A 25,110-nucleotide genomic window follows, 5' to 3' on the forward strand; every position below is an offset into this window, starting at 1 on the left:
GAGGGGTTTTAGATACAATGGAGGCCCATGTGTTCTATTGAATGTGTCAGCTCCCTTGGTCGGTGCGGATTTTACCAAGAACAGCACAATGGAATTCAGATATTTTAAAACCGCATGTGAGTCTCCCACATGGCTGCCACAGTTTAAATCTTTAATCAGCCCGTTGAAGGGGGCTGGGCGCTGTCACCAGTTTGCCCAAGGACTTCATATATGGTCTTATCAGTTGCTTTTGCCTTTGCTGTCCTGTTTACAGAAGAGTCTCCCGTGTGCTATTTTCATTTGCAGAGAGAAGGAAGAAAACACAAATTGGGACAAGGAATGAGACAGAAGAGTTCAGTGTCCCTCCAGACCAGGAGCTTGACATTTATTTATTTGTGTGTTTGTTTGTTTGTTTATTTTCTGTATTGTAAGTTATCTCTACACCCCACGTGGGGCTCAAACTCACAACCCCAAGATCAGGAGTCACCTGCTTTAAGGACTGCACCAGCAGAGTGCCCTGACCTTGACATTTCTGAACAGGAATGCTTGCTTGCTCTTAAAATGTAAATCATTTCCATTCCCCTAAAAAAATGCACAACAGTTTTATGCTAACGTTCACTCCTATCCAGAGATAATTGAGACACTCTGCTTTCAGAATAAATAAATTCCTGACAGCTGTGAGCACCTGCTTTGGGATGGTGCCTCTGCTGAGGCTTTCACATACATCGTCCTGTGTAACTGCAACCCTGTGAGGAAGGCAGTATTCTCCCCATTTCACAGACGAGGAAAGTGAGATTCAGGTGAGGATAAGAAACTTGCTCAGAGGTCACACTGGTAATACATGCCAGATCCGGGATTGTGTCCATTCTGTGATGTAAGTGCTCAGGATTTGAAAAAAGCAACATGCGTTTTTGCAGGATTGTGGCTGATGTTAATGTTCTTTGGATTTGAGAACTCATGTGGAAGCAAGGCGAGCATATGGACGTTAAAGGCAATGTCAGATCAAATGTGAGAATGCAGTTCTGCTCAACGAAGTGCTAACACTGGAAGAGCTGAAGTGGGGAGCTGTCGAGCTACCAAAATATTGGATGAGGAATGGAATGCTGTTACAAATCAAGTGTCTCGCAGTGACCCTAGACAGTTGGCGAGAAAGAGTTTGTCACCAATGTAAATAATCAGAGAGAAGTTGGATATGCTCGAAGCTACCCGGAGATCTCCACGTGGAACAGCTGAGAAGAGACCAGGGAGTGTGAAGAAATGAAGGTACTGGGTGTCCAGGATAAAAGAGGGCTGAATCTTAGCAGCCGTAAGGGAACCAGAAGAGAGACATTGCCTTCTGGATCCATTCAGAAAAAGATGTCTGTAAGCTCGAACGACCAAAGCAGATACATCACCCCTAGTTTTGTCAGATCAAAATGCAGGACCACATTTAAAAGGGACCCTTCACATACCTATTCCCATTTTGAGACACCCTATGCCATATACATTGTGTTGTAGGAACAGACCTATTTTAGCCTTGTATGTTTACTTTCTTTTAAAAACCCAAACACTCCTTTCCACAGAATGTCATACCACTTTATTGTTAGGCACAAATTCCCCTTGTTAGTTTTTGGAATGAAATGTAGTCATTTTGTTCTTCATATTGTTTCCCAATGTTAGTTTTAAGAGATGATATGGTGGGCGCATCATGTTCTCTAGCTATGATGTCGTGTTTCGGAAACACTGAGGTGGCTCAGTAACCTTTTGTAGGGTAGTGGTGAAATCCCCCACTGCAGGGTGCTTTATAGGTCAGTAGGAATGAAGTGTTGCTGCTTATTTCTGAATGTCAAGTCACAATGACCTACTTTTTTTTTGCTTATCTTTTCATGATTTAAGTTTTTCAGGCATATATTACTTGGGTGCTTTTTCTCCTTTTCTTTGCTGCCTCTTCTCAAGGGATCTTTGTGCTCTGGCACTCACCTGCTAATGTGGATCTTTGAATCACATTTCATTTTATTTTATTTTTTTTTAAAGATTTTATTTATTTATTTGAGAGAGAGGCAGATAGTGACAGAGAAAGTAGGAGAGTACAAGTGGGGAGGAGGGAGAGAAGCAGGCTCCCGCTGAGCAGGGAGCCCAATGTGGGGCTTGATCCCAGGATCCTGGGATCATGACTTGAGCTGAAGTCAGACGCTTAAGCAACTGAGCCACCTAGGCGCCCCCTCACTGGCCCATTATGAGAACTTTTGAAAGCAGTGGATCTTTGCTCCAAGAAGAAATCCATACATTCACATATGATTTTTTTTTCAATAATTTCAATGGTGGATTCATTCCTGAACTCTTGGTTATGAGTTCTTTGTTCTGAATGACCAAAAGTCATTTTGAATATACTTGGCTTTGGGAACTGGCTATTTGTGTGGTCCTCAGAGAAAGGTGTCCTTTGAGGTTGTTTGAGACAGTAGGAGATATGGATTTCTAGATTTCTAGATTTCATGCACATGCACCATGGGCCACATGTTATAGAGAGAGAACTTGAGTTTGAGAGTGTGTTTCATGGGGATGTTGGATTGGTGAGAAATGGGACCAGAGAAATATTAGCATAATTCATGGCTTAGTTTTTTTTTTAACTAGGAACATACACTAAACATGATTTACAATAACAAATGCAGTGAAAACGAATAAAGGTAAATATTTACAGCTACGTTGGACTCTGAGCATGAAGGACAGAGTGATCCTTGAAGGCAGGACCATATCCTAGTGATGTAAGTTGAGGAACTCCCATATATGTTTAAGTATGGGCTCTGGGTGCGGTAGGTAGAGGCCAATCCTCATTAGACATCTTCTGGGAGAAGATAAGTTTTTGGTTGAAGCTTCATCTTGAATCTTACTTCCGAGCGATAAACCACCCAGCACAGGAGGAAAGTCCAGAAGAGCTTCAAGACCTTTCTGCCCTCCTTTCTCCTCATGGGAGGAAGGGGCCCCTTACTCCTCAGTTCCTGAACTGCTGTTGGAGAGTCCTGCAATGAACAAACTGTGTGCAAATCTTGGCCTACAAGGAGCCCAAACTGTCACCTTAGACCACATGTCCACCCTATTAGCAATATGTAACAAAAGGCCACAAAACAACAACAAACTTGACTTCATCCTCCTGTAAATTCCAATAATCCCTTCTTTATACTCACATGACATCTATCAATCACACCTTATCGTTGCCCTAGTTCATATACCAGACTGAAAAACTCTTAAATTAGGTCAGGGGTCTTTGTCTAACACAACTCAGTAGTCCTTTTACTACCAAAGCAGCCAAGCATGTTGCTGATATTCAGCAAATAGCTGCTGAGCAAATATTAAAAAGGCCAGATAGCTAGTGTCCTTTAAAATCTCTAAGCATTCCCTTCTTAACTGTGTATGACTCCTCACCAAGTTGGAACAATGATTCAGGTTATATTGTCAGAGGCTGAGCCATCGATTTGCTATTATGATGAGTTAGTCTTGTAACTTATCCTAAGTCTACATTGCAAGTAAACTATAGTATTTGCATTTTTGGTTTTCCATTGATGTTTATGATGCATAGAATCATGATGGGTGGACTTACAGTCATATTCTGGTAATTTTATTGTATGGCTTCAGTTGTTGGCAGGGATCAAACAGATTCCTTCATTAAATTTAAATTCATTGACTATCGGTGTGCCTGGATGACTCAGTCGGTTAAGCGTCTGCCTTCGGCTCAGGTCATGATCTCCGGGTCCTGGGATCGAGCCCCTCATCAGGCTCCCTGCTCAGCAGGGAGTCTGCTTCTCCCTCTCTCCCTCTGCCCCTCCCCACTGCTCATTCTCTCTCTCCTTCTCAAATAAATAAATAAATCTAAATTCATTGACTATCATATGCTAGGTATTATTTTATACACTAAGATAAAAATATGAATGAGAAGTGGTTTTCTGCTTATAAGCAGCTCTCAGGTTGGTAGGGCAGATAGATACACGAGTAGTAATCACAATAACTAATGTGTTTAGTGGCCTAAAAGAGGTAAGGAAAGAAAACACCAGGTTTTTAAAGCTGCCATTCAAAGTAGTTTGGATTTTCTCTTGTGCATACTGGGTGCTTTTGAATGGGTGAAAGAAGGTTCTGACTACTACTTTTTTTTTTTTTTTTAAGATTTTATCTATTTATTAGAGAGAGAGAGAGAGAGAGGACGGAGCATGAGCAGGGGGAGGGGCAGAGGGAGAGGGACAAGCAGACTCCTGACTGAGTGCAGAGCTGGATGCAGGGCTCTATCCCAGGACCCCGAGATCATGACCTGAGCCAAAACCAGGAGTTGGATGCTCAAGCTACTGAGCCACCCAGGTGGCCCCATGACTACCACTTTTTTTTATAGTAAATATCTACACCTAGATCTGGGTTCTGGCCTGAGGTAAACAGTAATGGGGACCATAATTGGCCAGAGGAGCTATTTCATCCACTCCAACAAATTGTGAGGGAAGCTCCGCGAAAATTTAGCGTAGGGCATGGTGACTGCTGCCACATTAGCGCAGAACCATTTTAGAAAGTGAGGAGCTCCTCCTGAATATAAGGTTATTTATTTGTTTGCTTAGAATTAAGAGAAACAAAGGTGAACTTGACGTGTTTCTCATTTTGGCATTTTGACTTGGGGATCTAAGAAAGACCAACATTGTTATGAATGCTGTCCTTCTTAAGTTGGCTTTCCCTGGGACCGATGTCCGAAGAGTAGGACCAGCGGTGTTAACAAAATAGGGGCAACAGCAAATATTCAAAATACTGAATCTAGGTTGTTTGGTGCTTCGTGGTGTAAGACAAGTACTTAGACCTGGTACAACCGGCATAACTGGATTGACATGTTCTGGCCCCCTAGTCGGTGTCTGGCAAGTAGTTTTAATAAAAACAACTCCAGGGGGCGCCTGGGTGGCTCAGTCAGTTAAATGTCCGACTCTTGATCTCAGCTCAGGTCTTGATCTCAGAATCATGGGTTCAAGCCCTGGCCTAGCACAGAGCCTCCCTAAAAAAGTAAAAACAATTCCACTTTGTCATGTACTTAGTAGCATTGTTGCCCTGTTGGTTTCTTCATCCAGTAACACATATTTATTGAACACCTAAGTGCTAGGCTAAGAGGTTAAATTTTAGGAAACTTCCGAAAAAGAGGCCCTCTTTGCAGCCCATGTCTAGGACAGTACTTACATGGAGACTTCCCGGACCATGTGAGTGAAAACTTTGTCATTAATTAATCTATTTATTTATTCAATAGATATTTATCTTGATCACTAACAAAGTGCCAGGCCCTCCACTGGGGACTGGTGTTGGGAATTGGATGTTGAACTTTGTAGACTCAGCCCTTGTCTTAATGGAGTTTGTGTTTGGGGGAGAGATGTACAAATAGCAACAGCGTTGGAATGTAGTGTGGGAAATGCTCTGATGGGATAAATTCAGGAGAGAGTTTCAGGTGGGTTATCTGCCCCAGACTTAGATAAAAGACTTCTTGGAGCAAGTATGTCTAAGTAGAGAATTGATGAAGAGCAAGTCAACCAAAGGAAGGGAAAGGAGGAGAAGGATGGCACCGGGATGGTGTGGCAGAGCCCAGGGTGAGTGTGAGTGTGTGTGTGTGTGTGTGCATGTGCGCACCAGTGTGCAAGCGAGGAGAATTAAACCGGCTTAGCCTGGCAGTACTGTGAGGTGTGGGGTAGAAGCAGGGGGAGCGGGAGGGAGCCTGGTGTGGAGCCTGATGGTGCTTGGAGCTCCGTTCAGGTGTTGGGGATTCACCCTAAAGCCAGTAAGAGATTTGCTTCCTGGAAAGATCAGGGTAGCCTGTGTGTGAAGAGTGGCTGGGGTGAACCTGAAGACAGACCAGACAGATTCTGCCTTAATCTGGTTGGGAGAGAACAGTAGCCCTCTGAGGGGCGGGGCTGTAGGAATGCAGTAAAATGGCTGGAGTGGGAAGATTTTCGTTAGGTAGGTTCTAAATAGGACTTGGTGATTGCACGATCTTGAGCAGCTCTGGGAAGAGGGTGCTGTTCTAATCACTAGGAAACACAGTACTTATCTATGGAGGTGGGCATTATTTTCAGTGTAATTCAAAAAGAATGAACACAAACTGATGGAAAAACCCTTTCCATTCTTGGCTAGCTCAGCCAATGGACAGATGCACTGGAGAGAGGGAAGGAATAAATTCAGAAGGGTGACTGCTCCAATTCTGATTTTTCTCTCCACTTTGGAATTTCAAGGCCAGTTGAATATGCCTCATTAATTTGAGGGAGACTGTGATCCTATAATCTGTTTCATTTTCAGAGAATGAGAGAGATGTATACTTCCTTGGAGAAGGTGATTTTTGCAGCCTTTGAATAAAAGCACTTCAGTTCCACCTTTAGCTGAAAATCAATGGTGTCTGGTGTTTATCAGAAGCCACTCAACGCTCTAATGTCCAGGTCACCAGCACTCATATTTTATGCCTGTCACTTTGAGCCAAATAATCTCTAATGGTCCCCAACTGCTAGGATCTCCAGCTCCCATTCTCTTGGATCTTCAATTTTTTTTTTAAATTAAAAAAAAAAAATCTCTTCTAGAAAGGCACACTTGATTTGTTGCTGAATTAATGTTTTTCTCCTTTTGAACGTGTCATCCAGGTCGTTAATGGAAAAATGTAGTCTATGGTGCCTGCCGGGCTTGTCCTTTTTATTTTAATATGTTTTAAATATAAAATATAAAAATTGTCTGCACTCTGTTAAAAGAATGTATAGCTGGAATTTTAATTTGATTATATTTCCCAATTTTCTCAGGCTTTCATAGGCAAGTCCTTGTTTGAACAGCTGTACTCCTATAAATCTCAGTAACAAATGAATGAGGAATGATTTTGTGTAGCAAGTCAGATGAAAGGAACTTCCTAAGAAAGACAGATCGTTAAAAGAAGGAAGAAAAACTAGCAAATATTTGAGAAATTTAGCAACTATTTAAAACAAAATAAAGCAGTGTACTCTAATAATTCTTTTCTAACGATCTTAAAATATGCTGTCATTAATAGAGAAAGCTTCTTATTTTATTTCATTTAAGTTTTAATACTGGGTGGAAATAACATTTAAAACTAGAGTCAGCAGGAAAGGAGAAATGCTAAAAACTGAGACGCATGAAAAAGGGGGATGTAGTCAGTTTTCCATTATCTGTAATTTTCTGCCTTCTATATGCGTGTTGCCCGATGCCGGCTGGGGGGATGGGAGGGGAGGGGGGAGGGGCTGTGAACTATGTCTGCCTCCAATCACAAAGAGATCTAATTAACATGTGAAAAGATATTTGAAAGAGCTGTGGGATAGAAAGGCTTTTGGCTTTCAACATCTTACCTGCTAGATAGATTTGAAAGCATAAAATAAAGCTAAAGTAAATTCAGGGAAACATTGATTCACCCAACTGAATAAACAACTTACTGAATTTGCTAATCTAATTAATCAAACTCTGCTTCTCCTTTCCAAAGTAGATTCACAGGCAGTAAAATAAATTAAGTCAACATTTTTTTCCCCTCCACTTACTAAAAATAAGCTTTCTTTCCCTGGGTAAATCGGTCATTTAAATTCCCAAGGCTGTACTCCCGCTGTCCACTGGCAGGAAGCAATTGTATGGATGTGAAATCGTTTTCTCTGCAGATTGCAGAGCTTGGGTTCTGAGCATCCTACCTCCGCTCTACCACCTTAACTGATGAATAAAATAAATATTAACTGAAGGTATTGTTAGAGATCAATAGCCTATGGATGATTTGATTTGCAGGTGTGGGAACCTGTGACTTATACCTGTGCTGTGAGGGTGGGAGGAAATAATGACTTTGGGGGGAAAAAATCCTGGAAAATTAAGGATATTTAAAATTTGACAACAGTCACAATTGTGAAAACTTAGAGACCAAAGTAGGAAAAATATTTTAGTGCAGTATCCTGCAGATCTGGTCCTTCATGTTGAGTTTCGCTAACTTTAAACCACTAGCATAAGATTCAGGTTTAGGCTGCTTGTATATACACATGGTATAATAATTTTATACACACACGCATTCACATACAGTATACAAGGCTGAGGGAAGGACAGAATAAACAGGGAAGAACGCAACTGAAAAGATTATAAGGTGGTGAATGACAAGTGTTATGCAAGTTAGGCAAAATATAATATATGGATATTCTAGATAGAGTGTGAGTCAAGACGTATCATTAGGTTTTTTTTGTCTTTTTGAAGGCATGATACCAGGATGCAGAAATAAGACTGCAGATGACAATTGAGAAGAACACCGTTCACATTAAAGTCTTGCCCGCGTGGCATATCCTTTGCTTCGCCCTGAACGGGCACACTTCTGAGGAAGAGTCTAAGTGCAAAGTGTTTCCAGATGACTTCTTAATGCCACCAACCCTAGTCACCTTGCTGGTGCCCTCCCCTTGAGGATCAAAGAATCCCCAAGGATTGCCTTTCCTCACATTTCCTTCTGTGATGGACCTATTTCTATTCTTTCCATTCTTATTCAACCTAGGATGTTAGGCTCAAAACTCACTTATATGCCCAACTAATCTTAATTAAAATGTAAGGGAAGATTAGGGCATGATCAAATGAAGTTCTGAATATACTTGAATAGTCGGGCAACAGTTTAATGGATTAAACAGTTCTTGGAAGTGCTTCCTTTTCTGACAGTAAGTCTTAATAATGCTGTCATTTCTTAATACCCCTTTCTACTTCAACTTTCGAGTATTGGCTCAACGTTCTCTTTTAACTTACAGATTACTTTGCTATCTGGGAACTCATGCCCACCTCTTTGACTTCGGGTCAAAATTGCTTTCCTCACGGTCTGACTGGGAAAGTTGTAAAACATTAGAATGTCCTTCAGCGGTGGGCTGTGGAATGTCATGTAAGTTATTACTAATTTTTTTCAGAATGTGATGGATTTTCATGTGTTGATTTGGTCATGTAGATAGCCAAACTAGATGGGTTTCTAAGAATTCACATTGTGATTTATCAGGTTATCCTTAGCATTCAAACTGGGGAAGGATTTGGCTAGATGCACGTGAAGATACCTTGTTTTAATTGTGATGGCCAAGTCATCCTTAAAAACTCAACATTTTCCTGTTATATTTACCCCACTCCCATCCACGTGGTCGGGCATTAGTAACTACCTGAGTCACTCCATGTGAAGCATTAAGCATAGTGTCTAGGACCATGTAAGTGTATTTATAAATGTTAGCTATCATTATTATTATTTTCAATATTTATAATAGAAATATTTATTTTTATATTTAATTATATTTTGATTTCATAATAAAAGTATTTATTTTTATATTCTCTGTACTCTTATATGGTAATTCATACATCATACATGTGTTCAAGTAGCCATAAAAGTTTTTCTTTTTTTTTTTTAAAGATTTTATTTATTTGAGAGAGAGCAAGAGAGAGAGAGCATGAGCTGGGGGGTGGAGGGGCAGAAGGGTAGGGAGAAGCAGACTCCCCACTGAGCAGGGAGCCCCACACAAGGCTGGATCCCAGGACCCTGGGATCATGACCTGAGCTGGAGGCAGATGCTTAACTGACTGAGCCACGCAGGTGTCCCCCAAAATTTATTTCTTAAAAAAAATTTATTTCTTGCCAACTGTGTTTCAGACACTGGTGCTAGATTTTGCAGATAACAGAGATGACTGAGGCAAGGTCTCTGTCCTTCTAAAAATGATGGTCTACCTTTTATAACAATGTATCAGGCTGTAATATATTCATTTACATCTTCTAGATTGTGAGTTCATTTGACGTCAAAACCATGGGAACCAGAAAATTCATGTCACCTTATCCTGAAATAGTTTAGGATTAGAAAGATAAATCACAAAGTGCTTTGCATTGATAAAACGCCTTTTATTTAAAATTTTTTTATTAGCTCTTAGTACAGTATCTGACACATAGAAAACTCTTAATAAATCCAAGTACTCTCATCAGGCCATTTGTTTTCAATGTGGCTCTCTGACTTTTCATTGGAAAGTGTGTCTTGGGGTGCCTCGGTGGCTCAGTCGTTAAGCATCTGCCTTCGGCTCAGGTCATGATCTCAGGGTCCTGGGATCGAGCCCCGCATCGGGCTTCCTGCTCTGCGGGAAGCCTGCTTCTCCCTCTCCCACTCCCCCTGCTTGTGTTCCCTCTCTCGCTGTGTCTCTCTCTGTCAAATAAATAAATACAATCTTTAAAAAAAAAAAGAAAAGAAAAGTATGTCTTTAGTTAGGAGGCCCAAAAAGGGGTTAGAGCATCATGCTAAAAGGTTGACATTGCTGAGTTTTTGCACCAGTTTTATTAAGATGTAATTGGCACAGAACATTGTATACTGTGAAGGTGTACACCGTAAGGATCTGATAGATGCATATGTTGCAAAATGATCACCACAATAAGTTTAGTTAACATCCATCACCTCACACAGCATTTTTTTTCTTATGACAAATTACTTTAAAAATATTGTATTTAGTTCTGGACCCATTTGGGAATATTGACGGCTACAGTATCTTTTTTTTTTTTTAAGATTGTATTTATTTATTTGACAGAGACACAGCGAGAGAGGGAACACAAGCAGGGGGAGTGGGAGAGGGAGAAGCAGGCTTCCCGCGGAGCAGGGAGCCCGATGCGGGGCTCGATCTCAGGACCCTGGGATCATGACCTGAGTTGAAGGCAAACGCTTAACCGATGAGTCACCCAGGCGCCCCGACAGCTACAGTATCTTGACATCCCTATTTATGCTTTAGGAAACCGTACTATAGCAATAATCACCATTGTTACCATCATCACGATCTCTCTCCCCACAATACCTAGTGTTCTATAGAGCTCCCACATCCCACATCTCCTGGCTCATTTGAACCTTACAATAATTCTATGAGATATGGAGGGCCGCAGATTCTTCCGTATATTATGGATGTGGGCAACCTTCCCAGATAATAATGATTTCCCTAAGATTGAGTAACTAGCATCAGGGCTCAAATCCAAGTTTCTTCAGTTCAAATCCATTGTGTTCACTGCTAGACTAATATAGCTGGGATATTACTTAGACAGGTGAAGAACCTGGGACTATTTCAGTGTGGAAAAGATGACCACTATTTTATCACGTTTGAAAGCCTATCCTGTAACTGGAGTATTAATTAGTCTTACTCTGAAATTTTTCAGAGTGAAATTTTGAATGTATGTTGCTTATGTCTACATTTATTTGGCTTAATAAGGAAATTTTTTTCTGATATGCAAGGCCAGAGGTGCCCTGGCCTCTGCCCACCTATTGGCATCATTTCATTAAGTTCTCCCCAGCCCCATTCATGACTCACTGGTGTTCTTCTCTACCCCAGGACCTTTGCACTGATGGGCCCTCTGCCTAGAATGCCATTCCTCCCCTTTTCCCCATAGTTTTGCTTGGTTGAATCTTATACATCCTTTAGGACTCACCCTTATAGTCACTTGCCCAGAGAGGACTTACCCAGAAAGAATCAGTGTTGCACAACAACCTCAGTAAATGAGTCAGGGTCCCTAAGTGCAAGCAACAGAAATGGCTAAAGAGTACTGGCTGCTGCCTGTTTTGCCCCACCGAGCACCAGGTGCTGTGGTTTGCACTGCTGCCAGGAAATCCTCCTGATTATAGCTCCTGCCAGGAGCAGGGCTGCTCTGTGTTGGGGGCTCAGCCTTGCAGTAAGACTTGGCCCCCCACACTGGACACCCTGATTGCCGTCCTGGCCAGTACAAGCAAATCACATCCATACCAGTAGGTCGTGTCCTTCCTCACGTTACTCACATGTGAATCCCAGTTTTGCAAGGACGAATCTCATTGGTGGTACTGAAGTCACCCTAGCTGCAAAGGAATCTGGAGAACTAGGTTTCCTAAGTTCTATACTCAAAAAGCGGCACTCAGCAAGCCAAAAATCAGCCAACCACATTAAGGCTGTTCCAAAGGTGCTGATCAGCCAGAAACATGACTAATATCTTCTATACTGAGACCAGTGTTCTCATCTGGATGATGGACCAGTCATACCTGCCTCATGGTGTTGTTGTAAGGATTACATAAGGTGATTTGTGAAACTGTTGAATAAAGGGTACAGAGAGATAGAAGTACAAAATAATGATATTCGTTTGCTATGACTTAGATCTTTGGCCCAAACATAAAATTGAATGGTTAAACGGTTGATTAATCTTCAATTCACTCTAGAGGTTTTTAAAATACGAAGGGTATTCTGTTTCCCCAAAAAGCGCTTTAAATGTTTAGGAGAAATTGAAAAAAAAAAAACAAAAAAAAACCCAACAAAGCTCTTTTTATATCAAAGTGCTTCCCTTATAAATTTATATCATCTCCACATTTTTGTGTTGTAATGGAAACATACACAATGATGCCAAGCATGGAAATTGTAGTTTTAAAAAAATGTGGGTGAGTTTTCAGCTACTTTTGACTCCTTTCTGAATTTTAAGGCTTTGTTCTAATCTGGTTTTTGCTCGGGTTTCATCGTGAATACAGCCCTCTTGTTCCAAAACAGACAATGGCTTATTCAACCCTCAGTGCTTTCCACATTTGGTTTTTCTGCCATGGCCCTTCGGTGACTCTACTAGCAGATTCTTATCTTGGACAAAAATGTAGACGTGACAGCTGAGTCTTTAGCACAAGTAATGGCAGTTCTGTAAGAGGGTATGTACAAAACTGCTCGTAGCAGTTGCCAGATATCATTAATGCTCCTGCTGTGGGAATTGTTCATATATGCGGCAAATGCCATGCTGGCCTCCTTTTATGGGGAAACTTCCTCCATAGGAGAGGTCAATAACAATGCAATTTCAGAAGAGAAGGAGCCAGGGAGGGCTGTTTTCCTATTGGACAGAAATGTTCCTCCGTATAACATATCCGACTTTTGAGTTACGCCATTTAGTTGGCTTTCCTTTTTGATACGTGTTAAATTAAAATAACGTATTGCTAGAAAAACGTGAAACGTGGCCCTGCTCTGCGGAACCAAAAATTGGGTTATAATGCTTGGACTGTTTGATTTCTGTCTTCTTCTTTTTTTTTTTTTAAAGATTTTTTATTTATTTGTTTGACAGAGAGAGAGCACAAGTAGGCAGAGTGGCAGGCAGAGGGAGAGGGAGAAGCAGGCTCCCTGCCGAGCAAGGAGCCCGATGTGGGACTCGAACCCAGGACCCTGGGATCATGACCTGAGCCGAAGGCAGTTGCTTAACCAACTGAGCCACCCAGGCGCCCTGATTTCTGTCTTCTTAAAGTTATCTTTTATTGAGGAATATGGAGAATTCTAAGATAAGCCTTCTTACTTAAGCGATACTTCGTACCAGATTGAAGAACACCGTGGATTACCAATTTTCTCATGTTGAATTTGGAAGAATTTCCTCTCAACATACATACTCTGCTTCTTTCTCCTCAACCCTTTTCCTGCTTATCTATACACAAGCACACACTCACTCATTTACACTTAACCTCAATAGGACGTTTGTTTCAAGACTTTTCCTTACGTTGGGTTTTAGTAAAGGTCTTCGCCTGGACGTGAAGGCAGCCTTATGAATAGCATGCAGTCAATAGAGCTCACTCACAATAGGTACACAGTAAACTAGTACACGGTGAATTTTGGTGATTCAAAATTTATTTCAGTGAGACGGATCAGTATTTGTGTGATCTGTAAATATTTTCCAGCTATAAAAATTCAAATTCCATCTCTCAAAATACATCCTGAGCATAAGGGAGCTGTCTGTTGATCGGGGAAGGGGGAACGGGGTACACTGGGGAGGAAATGGAATATTCAGAGCAGAAGCTTTGATTTAATTGGTGATGTTGGAAGTGACTTGCCCATCCCCAAACCCCGCTTTTTGTCTGCAAAGGAGTTCTCAGATGACCGAGTGGGTGTATTGTGATTGCCTTTTATTTTATTGACTTAACCAAATTCTTAGATCACTCTCTACCATTTGATATTGACAAACCATAAAATTCTTGTAGAGCCTGCTCAGGAGCGCCTTACAAAGAATTATCTTGTTAATAAACGCAGCATCGTTTGAAATTCAAGTTTAATTAAAATGGAAAAGTAAATGATTATGTAAAGATTTTTCCTCATTTAAGCTTATATCCTTTTATTGTTTGCCTTTTCTCTAAATTCAAAGACAGATTTTATTTCAAACCCATTTCTGCAAGGTGAATTTTTACACAATCTGTTGTAATAGCTGTTCTGTTAGCTTTTGAATTAAAGAATTTTTTTTTTTTTTATAAATTAGAAAGGTTAAGAAGGGTGTTCTGAAGTAGAGTCTGAGGGAGGTAAAAATGAAAAACAAACCTATGTTATCCAGGGATTTTAGTTTTTAAGGATGCTGTTTGAAGATAATGATTGTTTATGGACTCTTAAAAGATGTTTTCTCATAAGAGTTGCCAGATAACAGATTAGTTATCTGAGAGTGGTTTGAAAGGCCTTTTGAAATTGCCTGGGTGACAATACTACCTTTTGGTACTTATAAAGCTCCTTTGAAGTTGGCTTTTTATATTGGAAAACCAGAAAATATTTTTCTTTCCTTCTTTTATTAAACAGAAAGCAATACATGGACCCAAGGTTCAGCAAAACGGTATAGAAGAAATACACTGGTTATTTCTGTGACTGACTCAGCTTTTCATCTCTCAGCCTTTGTCGGTTGCAGGATTTCTCTGAATTCAGATTCTTAGCACAGCCACGTATGATGCTTTTTGTCAATTATATGTAGTTACCAAGTGGACCCTGCCAAGCCTCAAAATCTGAGGGCCTCTTCTCTTCACTCCCCTCGGTGTTTCCCCTTTGGAGCAAAAGCCTTCCTGCGGCTCCCAGGCTTGGTTGTTAAGAGAGCTTTGGATTGAGATAAACGTTGTAGGTCACGGGACATTCCTGCACAACCTTTGTTATAGGCAGTCACGCTAAAAGAACAGGGCAAATGGAATGGGCTGTCAGGGGTCAAGGCCAGAAACTTGACGAGGCAGAGATTGCAGGTTGGGTTAGCAGGAGTTTATGGGAGCCCACTTCAGTCCAAGCTGCTCTGAGCTCACAAAGGAGGTTCACGGTCCGCCGCTCTGCAAAAGCCATTTGGGCAGGCACTTTTCTTCCCAACTAGCTTTTAAGTGCTCCTGGGGCCCTCAAGCCTATTCACTTAGGCCTCTCAGATTATGAAAACATAAACCTTAATGATTTTGGAGTCCTAGAGGAAGACATAACAACTAGAGCGTCATCAAAACACGTTTCTGCTAATCGAATGAACAGATACGTTGTCGAGTATCACAAATACACTCGATTCTAGCAGTGAACGTCGTGGTGAGTTTTCGCAACAGTTGGAGAACATTTATTCCGTTTTAATTTGGAGAGAATGGTTGGTACGGATTGTAAATTTGCATTCAAATGGTGGAACCAGTATTGTGTGGTAGATATAACCTCTGAGAGCAGAAGAAGTGATTTTAGTTTTTATGGTTCGACAAAAAGTATACAAGGCATTTGATGAATACACAAGTTGGTTATTTCAAGCGTTTTGGAGCTTCGGTCTTTCATATTCAGAAGCTTTATATGTTACACAGTTGTTTTGCCTTCTTTTCAGTTTTGTCTTTCAAAATAAAAATTGTGATTAATATAAATATATTGGGTCTCTTAATGTAACACACTGTTTGATATAATCTGAATCCAACTCAAAATCCTTTCATGAGAGAATAGAAACAATCATATGAAATTTGTTACAATAGGATTTAACCTGTAGTGTTTTGATTCTCTCTTCTCTTCAATTTTTATCAAGTTTTTGATTGCCCACTGGATGATTTATTTTAGAATTGGCCCACTTTTTTTTTTTTGTCTTCAGTGCCTGTGGGCAAATGTGAATTTGCAGCTGAATTAGCAAACCAGGGATCTCTGTGTAAGTTAATAACTACAATAGGGAATCAAGTAGCTGATTTCTCTCCTTCTCTAGATTGGCTGTGTGTATAAGGTGGTAGAGCTAGGACTGGGAAAATAGGGGGGTTTAATGGGGACTTGACTGACTTTATATTGTTTTATTAATATAAAAGGAATGCATATTTACTATAGAAAATACAGAAACATAAAAAGAAGAAAGGAAAACCCATTGTTCTTCACTCAGAGATACTTATGTGAGCATTTGATATCTTTTATTTTGGACTTTTATTGTTCTTGAAAAATTTTTTTTAAGTAGGCTCCATGCCCAGCGTGGAGCCCAATACGGGTCTTGAACTCATGACCCTGAGATCAAGACCCGAGCTGAGATCAAGAGTTGGATGCTTAACTGACTGAGACGGCCAGGCGCCCCTGAAATATTTTATAGGTAGAAAGTGTATATATTTCTGTCATAAGGAGTAATTCACTCCCTACCTGTGCACCGCCATCCGGCTCTACCAGAAGGGAAGCCATCCTGTTTTAATCCCCAGTCATGCCTCCTCACTGTGCCCAGATGCGGTTTTCCCCTGTTCAGTTAAGTTTGTCTTTCAAAATAAAACATGTTATCATGATTATGATAAACACATCAAGTCTCAATATATTTTATTTCTTTGCTTTTCGTTTTTGTATCAATTTTTAATTTACACTCTAGTTAGTTAACATGTAATATCATATTGGTGTCAGGAGTATCAATATATTTTAAATAATTCAGTATCTTGGATTCTGTGTTGGTCATTTTCTAGTGTTCCTTAATAGTTCTACCACACCTGTGTATGTTCCTAAATAATATATTTTTTGTATGTTTTACATCTTTGAATAAATGGAACTGTACTGTATTCTATTGCCACTTACTTTTCCCTATTACTCATATTACTTTTTTTTTTAAAGATTTTGTTTACTTATTTGACAGAGACACAACGAGAGAGGGAACACAAGCATGGGGAGTGGGAGAGGGAGAAGCAGGCTTCCCGCTGAGCAGGGAGCCTGATACGGGGCTCGATCCCAGGACCCCGGGATCATGACCTGAGCTGAAGGCAGACACTTAACGACTGAGCCACCCAGGTGCCCCATATTACATGTCTTGTGATGTGTGTGGTTGTAGTACATTTATTTTCACTACTGTATTACTTTGAATGAAGAGACCACAGTTTATCCAGTTCCTGTCAGCGGATATTTGGGTTTCTTTGTGTAGCAGATTCTGTCAGGGCCTCACCTGTGACCGTTGGATCTTTCTTGGTGCTCTTACCACCTTCCAAACCCAGTTACCTGCATCTGTGCCTGAGGGCTCTTCCCCAAGGCGCAGCAGAAAGCCATGCCCCCAGTGCCGGAGGCTGGCCGGACGTGCCCTTGGAAGCAGCTTGGGATAGGAACACGGCAACTCCTCAGATGATTCCAGTTCCCATAGCTTCCCCATGAGATAATACTGCAGTCACCCACATAATGACTGGTTTAATTATATACCCGTTAGTGGCTGTCTTTCCTTGCATGAATTACTTGTCCACACCTCTAAGCGTTTTCCTGTTTGTTTTTCCTTCTAAATGACCTCCATCTTCCCTCAGGGTCTGCTTCTGAGAGAAGTTAAGTAAGACTGGTTGTTTGCAGTTTTGGTCATTGCAAGTTAATACTGTTGTGGACATTCTTGAACATGGGTCCTAGTACACAGAGCAAGTCTTTCTTTGGGATGTATTCCCAAGTAGAATGACTAGATCACACTCATGAGTTGTGAATAAATATTGCTATTATTCAGCATCATTGTTAATTTACCTTTGGTTTTGTGGTGAGCATAAAGTAGCTTCTTATGGTTTTAATTTGCATTCCTGAAGAATTAATGAGACTGTGCATCTTTACATATATTATTGGCCATCGTGTTTCTCTTCAGTAAAACACGTATGTATATCTTTTGTCACTTTTTCTGTTGGCCTATAGTTTTTCTTTGTAGGAGCTCTTTATATATTCTAGCTATAATGTTTATGTACTTTAGAGATAGCCTCTCCCAGTTTGTCTTTTCAGCTCACTTTTTTTATTATTATGTTCAGTTAACCTATGTATAGTACATCATTAGTTTTTGATGTAGTGTTCAACGATTCATTAGTTGCATATAACACCCAGTGTTCATCACCACATGTGCCCTCCTTAATACCCATCATCCCATCCCCCCACCCCCCTCCCTTCTGTAACCCTCAGTTTGTTTCCCAGAGTCCAGAGTCTCTCATGGTTTGTCTCCATTTCTGATTTCTTCCCATTCAGTTTTCCCTCCCTTCTCCTGTGGTCCTCCACGCTATTCCTTATGTTCCACATATGAGTGAAACCATATGATAACTGTCTTTCTCTACTTGACTTATTTCGCTTAGCATAATCCCCTCCAGTTCCTTCCACGTCGATGCAAATGGTAGGTATTCATCCTTTCTGATGGCTAAATAATATTCCATTGTATATATGAACCACATCTTCTTTATCCATTCATCTGTTGAAGGGCATCTCGGCTCTTTCCACAGTTTGGCTATTGTGGACATTTCAGCTCATTTTTAAAAAAGGTTTTATTTTTAAGTAATCTCTACATCCAACACAGGGCTCGAACTTAAAACCCCAAGATCAAGAGTTACATGCTCTACCGACTGAGCCAGTTAGGTGTCCCTTGGCTCACTTTCTTATGAATGCTTTTGGTGAACAGATGAAATCAGAAGAAAGCATTAAGTCCTTCACAATTAAGTATGATATTACTTGTAGGTTTTTCTTAGATGCACTTTTAATTGCAATGTTTAGTTCATTTGTATTTAATGTAATTATTGACATGATGGGATTTAAATCCACCATCTCATTTATTTTCTAGTTTTCTTATTTTCTTTCTTCTTTCTCCCCTTCCCCTTATCCTCTTCCTCTCTCCTCCCCCTCCTCCTCCTCCTCTTCTTCTTCTTCTTGTTTTTCCTGTTCTATTTAATACCTCATACATAAAAGTAGAAATACAATATATTAAAATTTTAATGACATTTCTATCATGTGGACAAGTGGAGGATTCTTTTCGGTACTGGAATCACCAGCTGTGTGGTGGATATCTGGAATAAAGTGTTTCTGATGGAATGGGTTTGGATATCACTCATATAGTGAAAAATATGAAGTGTGAGTTTGTAATACTGAGCCACATTCAGTGGGTGACATTGTTTGCTAATAAGTTGGCTCTTGAAATGCCATAGAATCAGACAAATATACTGGAAAATACCAAATAATTGAATGTGATACTTACCTTTGAAGACCAAGCGAGACAAGTGATGGGTAATATGTTAAGATTGGAATTTAGAGGAACATCTGTGGGTAGCTCAACAGGTCCATGATCAAATGATCCTCACATCAGAGGTCCCAGGCAAGAGACCCAAACCCATCGCTCACTTCATTCATCAAATGAAAGGAGTCTTGTTGCTCAACTTTCCCACATTAATCTGCCTATAAATTCAGCAAAACTCTTAAGAAAAAGTAATCGAAATGACATTAGAAAGCTTTATAAGTCAAACCAAGTCTTGCTGCTTTAAACAGTTTAGTGTAGAGGGGTTTTCAGAATGTTTATAAAATGAGGTTGTGTGAGGTCACTGAAATGGTGTTTGTTTTTCTTGCAACTATCTCAGGGACAGTTATATACTGCTTGATACGCTTTGTTTGGGAATCTGCGATACCGTAAGCATACACTTTTGGGGGCTGTACTTCCTGATGTGACATTCTAGTCTGTGTGTAGATAGTGCGGTAATTCATCATTCCTGGGGTTTTAATAATAGAATGATAATGTGTGTGATCCGAAATGGGTCTTACACATCCTCCAACTCCTTTACCATATAAATGTATTTTATTTTATTTTTATATTAGGCTCCATGCCCAATGTGAGATTTGCTCTCAGGACCCCAAGATTAAGAGTCTCATGCTTTACCGATTGAGCCAGCGAGGCACCCCAGCTCTCTTACTATATACAAAAAGAAACAGACACAGAGGAAGAGACTTATTGCAGTCTCAGCAACTAGGACATCTAGGTAGATCTTGTAAAATAGAGACTCACCCACAAAATGTTTTAGTGGCTAATTATTGATTTAACAAAACTATTCATAAAAATTTTTCTTTTTGCTATCAGAAAGTGTTGAAGTTTTAAGAATGAGGAAGACAGGCTAAATTTCAGAAGAATGTCTATTTCCCCAGTGAGGCATTCATTAGAAAGTGGTGGGAAAGGGGTTAGGGATCATTAATCTAAGTGTAGATGTGTTCTGTCCAATTTCATAATATTCTGACAGCCAAATTTCGTGTAGCCCGTTGGTGATTGCATGTAGGAAACGGGGTGTACTTAAAAATGGTTAAAAGGGTGAATTTGATGTTATATATATTTTGCCACAATTAAAAACATGCAAATAAATGGAAAAAAAATGTAGGCTGTGGGTGTGAGGAAAGGTAGGTTTTAATGAGTGTTACTTTTGTGCCTTTTCTCAGAGGAGCTCCCAACTCCTGAGGACAGGCATCTCTTTTGAAGGCAGAGCTGAGAGGATTGTCGGTCAAAGTTGTGAACATCAAAATTGGCGTGCCTGCTAGAGGCTGCCCAAACCCTCTTTTTTTCTTCCACGTCAAAAGAGCACTTCATTCCTGTCACTCCAGCCAGACTACTTGGAATGACTCATGGTTCTACGTAAGCTCGGAGGGATGCTATTTATTCAATATCTGTAATGTGTGAGGCAATATCCTAAAACTTGCACTTACATGATCACATTTGTGTATTGCGGTCCTGTGCTGGAGGTGGTATTCTCCCTATTTAATCTACGGGAAAAGTGAGGCTCTGAGAGGTAAAATAAACTAAGTTCACACACATGGCAGTTTAGAATTAGAATCCAAACCCAGGTCTCTGTTGTTGAAGTTCTTGACCCTCTCATTATAACATAATTGGTTAAAAAATTTTTAAATTTTTATTTATTTATTTTAGAGAGAGAGAGTGTGTGAGCAGGGAGAGGGGCAGAGGGAGAGGGAGAGAGAGAAGGAGAGAAGCAGACTCCCCGTTGTGCATGGAGCTGGATGTGGGGCTCCATCCCTGAGATCATGACCTGAGCTGAAACCAAGAGTCTGACGCTTAGCTGACTGAGCCACCCAGGTGCCCAGTTGATTCAAATTTTTTATCCCATCCAAGTTAAGTGGGGGCAAGAATTTAGTACCTTAGACTTGGTATATAATTTTGCAAGGGAAGTAAGTATAAGAAATAGGGTTTTTATTTGGCATGAAGTGAGTATTTCATTCATTCATTAGACTTTTAATGAGAGCCCACTTTGTGCTAGACCTGGTTGATCCATCGCCCTGAACAAGACAGACACGGTCCCTGCTTGCAGGGGAAAATAAATTATGCCATAGCTGTGTAAACCCACTTCATCTCTATGCAACAATGTGTTTGAAACCTAATTAAGGACAAAAGTAGAACTTTTAACCATTTCTCTGCTACTTGTGTTACCACCAGCTGTCATCTGGTTTAGCAGGAGCAAAATAGACTACTCAGAAAAATGTCTTTCTTTGGAGAACTCCAAAAATACACATATTAAAAATAAATGCATTCAGTTCTTGTTTTACACAGTAGTTATACTGTTTAAAGTCCCCATGAACACCAAATTAACAATCGCAGGACCATTGCTCCTAGGGGAAATACAAGGATTAGGTTCCTGCGAGCCCCTGCTCATAACATTTTCTTCAACTCAGCAACACATAACCTTGTTTTATGTGTGTTTCTGGTTCAAGACACCTTACTTAATATATATTGTTGATTCATTAAAGTTGAACTCATGGCCAACAGCCCTGCAACTCGTGCCAGAACGGAGCCCATCACACGCGTACATGTTCTTGGGCAGCACACCAGTCTTTTTGCACTGGGGGACACCAAACAGCACTTCAGCACCACGTGTGGGGGGCAGTCTAAAAAGCAAAATCACCAACAAAAACACACAAGAATGCAAAAAATGGGCACTAAATGGACCGCAGGAAGCACTCTTGTTTACAGTGAGTGAGAGCTGAACTAAGAAGGCAGAGCATCACCTTTCACCTTGTTGGCCCTCAGCTGGGAACACGTGCTTTGGGAAACTCAAAATTCTCACTGCTCTGTGCTTGTTTGTGAATGACGTGAAAGTGTGGAGGGTATTGATTTGGGGGTTACAAATAAAGTTTAGCCAGGTAGGCAAGTTTGTAAGTAGAAAATCTGTGCCTACTGAAGTTTGGCTGTACTAATTTCAGTGATAAGAATAATAACCAAGAGAAATATCAGGTGTTGCTCTGCAGAGAATTAAAGCAGGGTGAGATGAAGTTGGCAGTGTGGGGGCTGCTGGTGGGGTGATCTGGTGGGGGAAGTCTTTGAAGGGGCCTCCTCTAAACTGAGATCTGAATTACGGAAGGAGTCTGTCCTCTGATGATGGGGGAAGGGCATTTGAGGTGGGGGGAACAGGCTGAGCAGAGGCCTTGGGTCAGGAAGGATTTTGGTGTGAGGAACCCCAAACAGGGGGTCCGGCTGTGGAGTCAGGAAGCGCGGGGCTGGGAGTGGGACTGGCAGGTGCCTGCCTGGTGACTTGGGCTTCATGAGCTGGCGAATGGTGTGTGTGTGTGTGTGTGTGTGTGTGTGTGTGTGTGTGTGTGTATTTGATTCCAAGTGCAGTGGGACATACCAGATGTATAACAATGTCAGCACTACATAGCTCAGTTTGGGGGCTGCCTGGGAAGCTTAGAGGAACTGTAACAATGTCCTGATTACATGAGCTATTTAACGTGTGCCCTGGAAAATTCCATGTTTCCCAATTCCACCCTTGCACAAGTCTTTGCTCACCCAGTGGGTGCCCTTCCTTGCTTGTCCAGCAGTCCCTGGCCAGGGAGTCCTTCCCTTGTCAGAAGCACCTGATCCCAACCATGGCTTTGTTCCACGTTTCCTGAGCACCTTTATTTACTCCACTTGTCCTCCATTAGTGATTCTTGGTGTATTTGTCTTTTTAATTTTCCCAGCCACAGTCTGTCAGGGTAGGGGCCATTTTTGCTTCTTTATTCTCTCTTGGTACCCTAGACACAGTAGCTGCTATATGTGTTGAATGACACTGAGCTTTTGTATTCTGGTGCTGTAACCTTTTCTTCACCCTGTGACCATTATGAATGAGAATCAAATGTGAATGGCTGATGGCATTAGAGTTGGCTGGGTGTGGGGGGCTGAGTGGTGGGGAAGGGGGTAGTGGGCAGTGTTTATGAGAATGAAAGTTACCAAAATGCTGTAGGTCTGCATTTTCTCTGAACGAGGAATAGCAGTATCTGCCAGGAAACAGGACCGGAACAGAAGAACATTTAAGGTCATTGATAATTCTTAATATCTATGCATGATGGTCACAGAGCAGTTTAGCTTGCTCTAACCCTTGGGGAATGTGGCAAGGTCAACATGAAGATAGTGTTCTTCTCTACCTTTTGGCATGTCCATAACTCAGAAGTGCTGCTTTGAGCCCTTGATGCCCCATTAACCAATGGTTTGTTTCCCCTATTTATCTACATTCCCTTTAATCCCTGGGAGGTAAGCTTTTAGAAAACGAGTTGCATTCAGTCTCTTGCTTCCATTGAGAAGCAGAGACTGAGGATGATAGAACTTGCAAGTTTTTAAATTTCATAGAACTGTGTGTTGTTGAGTTTGTCAAACGTCCTTCAGCATATTTGGTGAAGGTGGGCAAATTAAATTTGACTTTCCCAATATCCTCTGAATTTTTAATGAGCTGCTATATGTCTTGTCATGTTTTCTGCCGATAGCTATTGTTTTGAGCCTAACTGTTCTGTAGTTTTTTTTTTTTCTACAAAAGTTATTTATTTCTTTTACTTTACAAGATGGCTTCCATTTGTCAGCTTACCGTTCCAGATTTAAATATGACTTCTTTTTCTTTTTTTCTAACTGAAAAGCTGTGGAATCTAGTACATTGCATAATATAACTGTGACATGTTTATCTAAGAAGGAACATGTCACCATGAAGACATGGGTTTCTGTCTTTGGGAAGAGTTTGCAAATGTTTCAGTGCATTACAAATCACCATTGAGTTGCCAAATGTGAGGATGAGCGATTTCTAGAAGGAAAAAAATGTGTTCCAAACAGATCTCAGTTGATTTCTTTAATCATCAATTTATATAATCCCCCCCCATGTTGTATGTTTGTTTTTACTAAACTATGAAAATATAATCGTCACTTGGGAACTAGTGGTTCTGTGTCACTTGGGAACTAGTGGTTCTGGTACCTGTGGATTATTCCATAGTCTGTGAAGGCACGAAGTCTGCAGGCTGAAATTCATTTTAAACATAATTAAGGGCAGAAGTGGAGCTTTGCTTCATTGCTGGCTTTTGACATCATCAGCTGTGGTTGAGTTTAGTTGGATCAGATAATAGACTAATTCGGCAAAAGATATTTTTTTGAGAACTCTAAAAATGCAGATACTAAGAAGCAGTTTTGTGAAAATGTTGTCCTTTTACACAAGCGCTACATTTTGATTCTGGAAAATACCTTGACTGGTGTTTACCTTGGTTTAAAACCCAGAAGAAAAAGTCCAGTTCCTATGAAAACCAGGATGAATAAGTTGGTGCGGTGCGTGTCTTTGTGAACAGCTTCACGCTTTCAAGAAGATTCAGAACACAGCAGTGCCCCTGTCTGATGGGCGTAGCTTGGGATCCTGCATGAGACAGGGAGCTGTGGCTCCATCCTTGGGCAGCAGTCTACCACATGTCCCCCATGGAACACATGGTTTTTGTTGAGAAAATGGGAATAATTCAGTGCCACATACAACTCTAATGATGGGAAATACAGCTCAGAATATACAGGTCACTAATGGTAGCTTCATAATAATGAGACCAAATCAATATAGTAACCCTATATGCATGAAAGCGAAGCCATTTAGAATTTATTAATCATGTGATAATTTTATGGAAATATTGCAGCTTTGACAAACAGAAGTGTCTAGATATTTGTCATTATGTTGGTAGACATGCAAACTCAGTAGTTTGGGTTTTTAAATAGAACTCTGAGGGTCAGTGTCTGAGTGATTGGTGACCTTGCAGCAAACACATACAACAAAGTCACCTCTGGCCTTTAGGACTTTTTAAATTTGAGGATCTAAGGGAACCTATTTAAAAGGAGGTTACATGGAACTAAATTCAACCTATTTTTAATAACATGCACACTGATATTCATGATAGGAAGATTATTTATTGCCAATCACATCTCTTATTACACACCATCTTTATCAAATCTTTATCT

At 40.6% G+C, this 25,110-nt stretch overlaps 1 long non-coding RNA gene across 2 annotated transcripts in view; it reads left to right on the top strand.

The window, feature by feature from the left end:
* The window catches only part of LOC116645023, a 60,837-nt gene extending 52,010 nt beyond the window's left edge, over nucleotides 1–8,827 (top strand). For both annotated transcript variants that reach the window (XR_004301873.1, XR_004301874.1), the window contains exon 3: nucleotides 8,706–8,827. This is a non-coding gene — a long non-coding RNA (uncharacterized LOC116645023). The remainder of the gene's footprint in view (nucleotides 1–8,705) is intronic.
* The last annotated feature ends 16,283 nt before the right edge of the window (nucleotides 8,828–25,110 follow it).

The sequence above is a fragment of the Phoca vitulina genome, unplaced genomic scaffold, assembly GCF_004348235.1.
Source record: "Phoca vitulina isolate PV1807 unplaced genomic scaffold, GSC_HSeal_1.0 scaffold31, whole genome shotgun sequence".
NCBI lineage: Eukaryota > Metazoa > Chordata > Mammalia > Carnivora > Phocidae > Phoca > Phoca vitulina.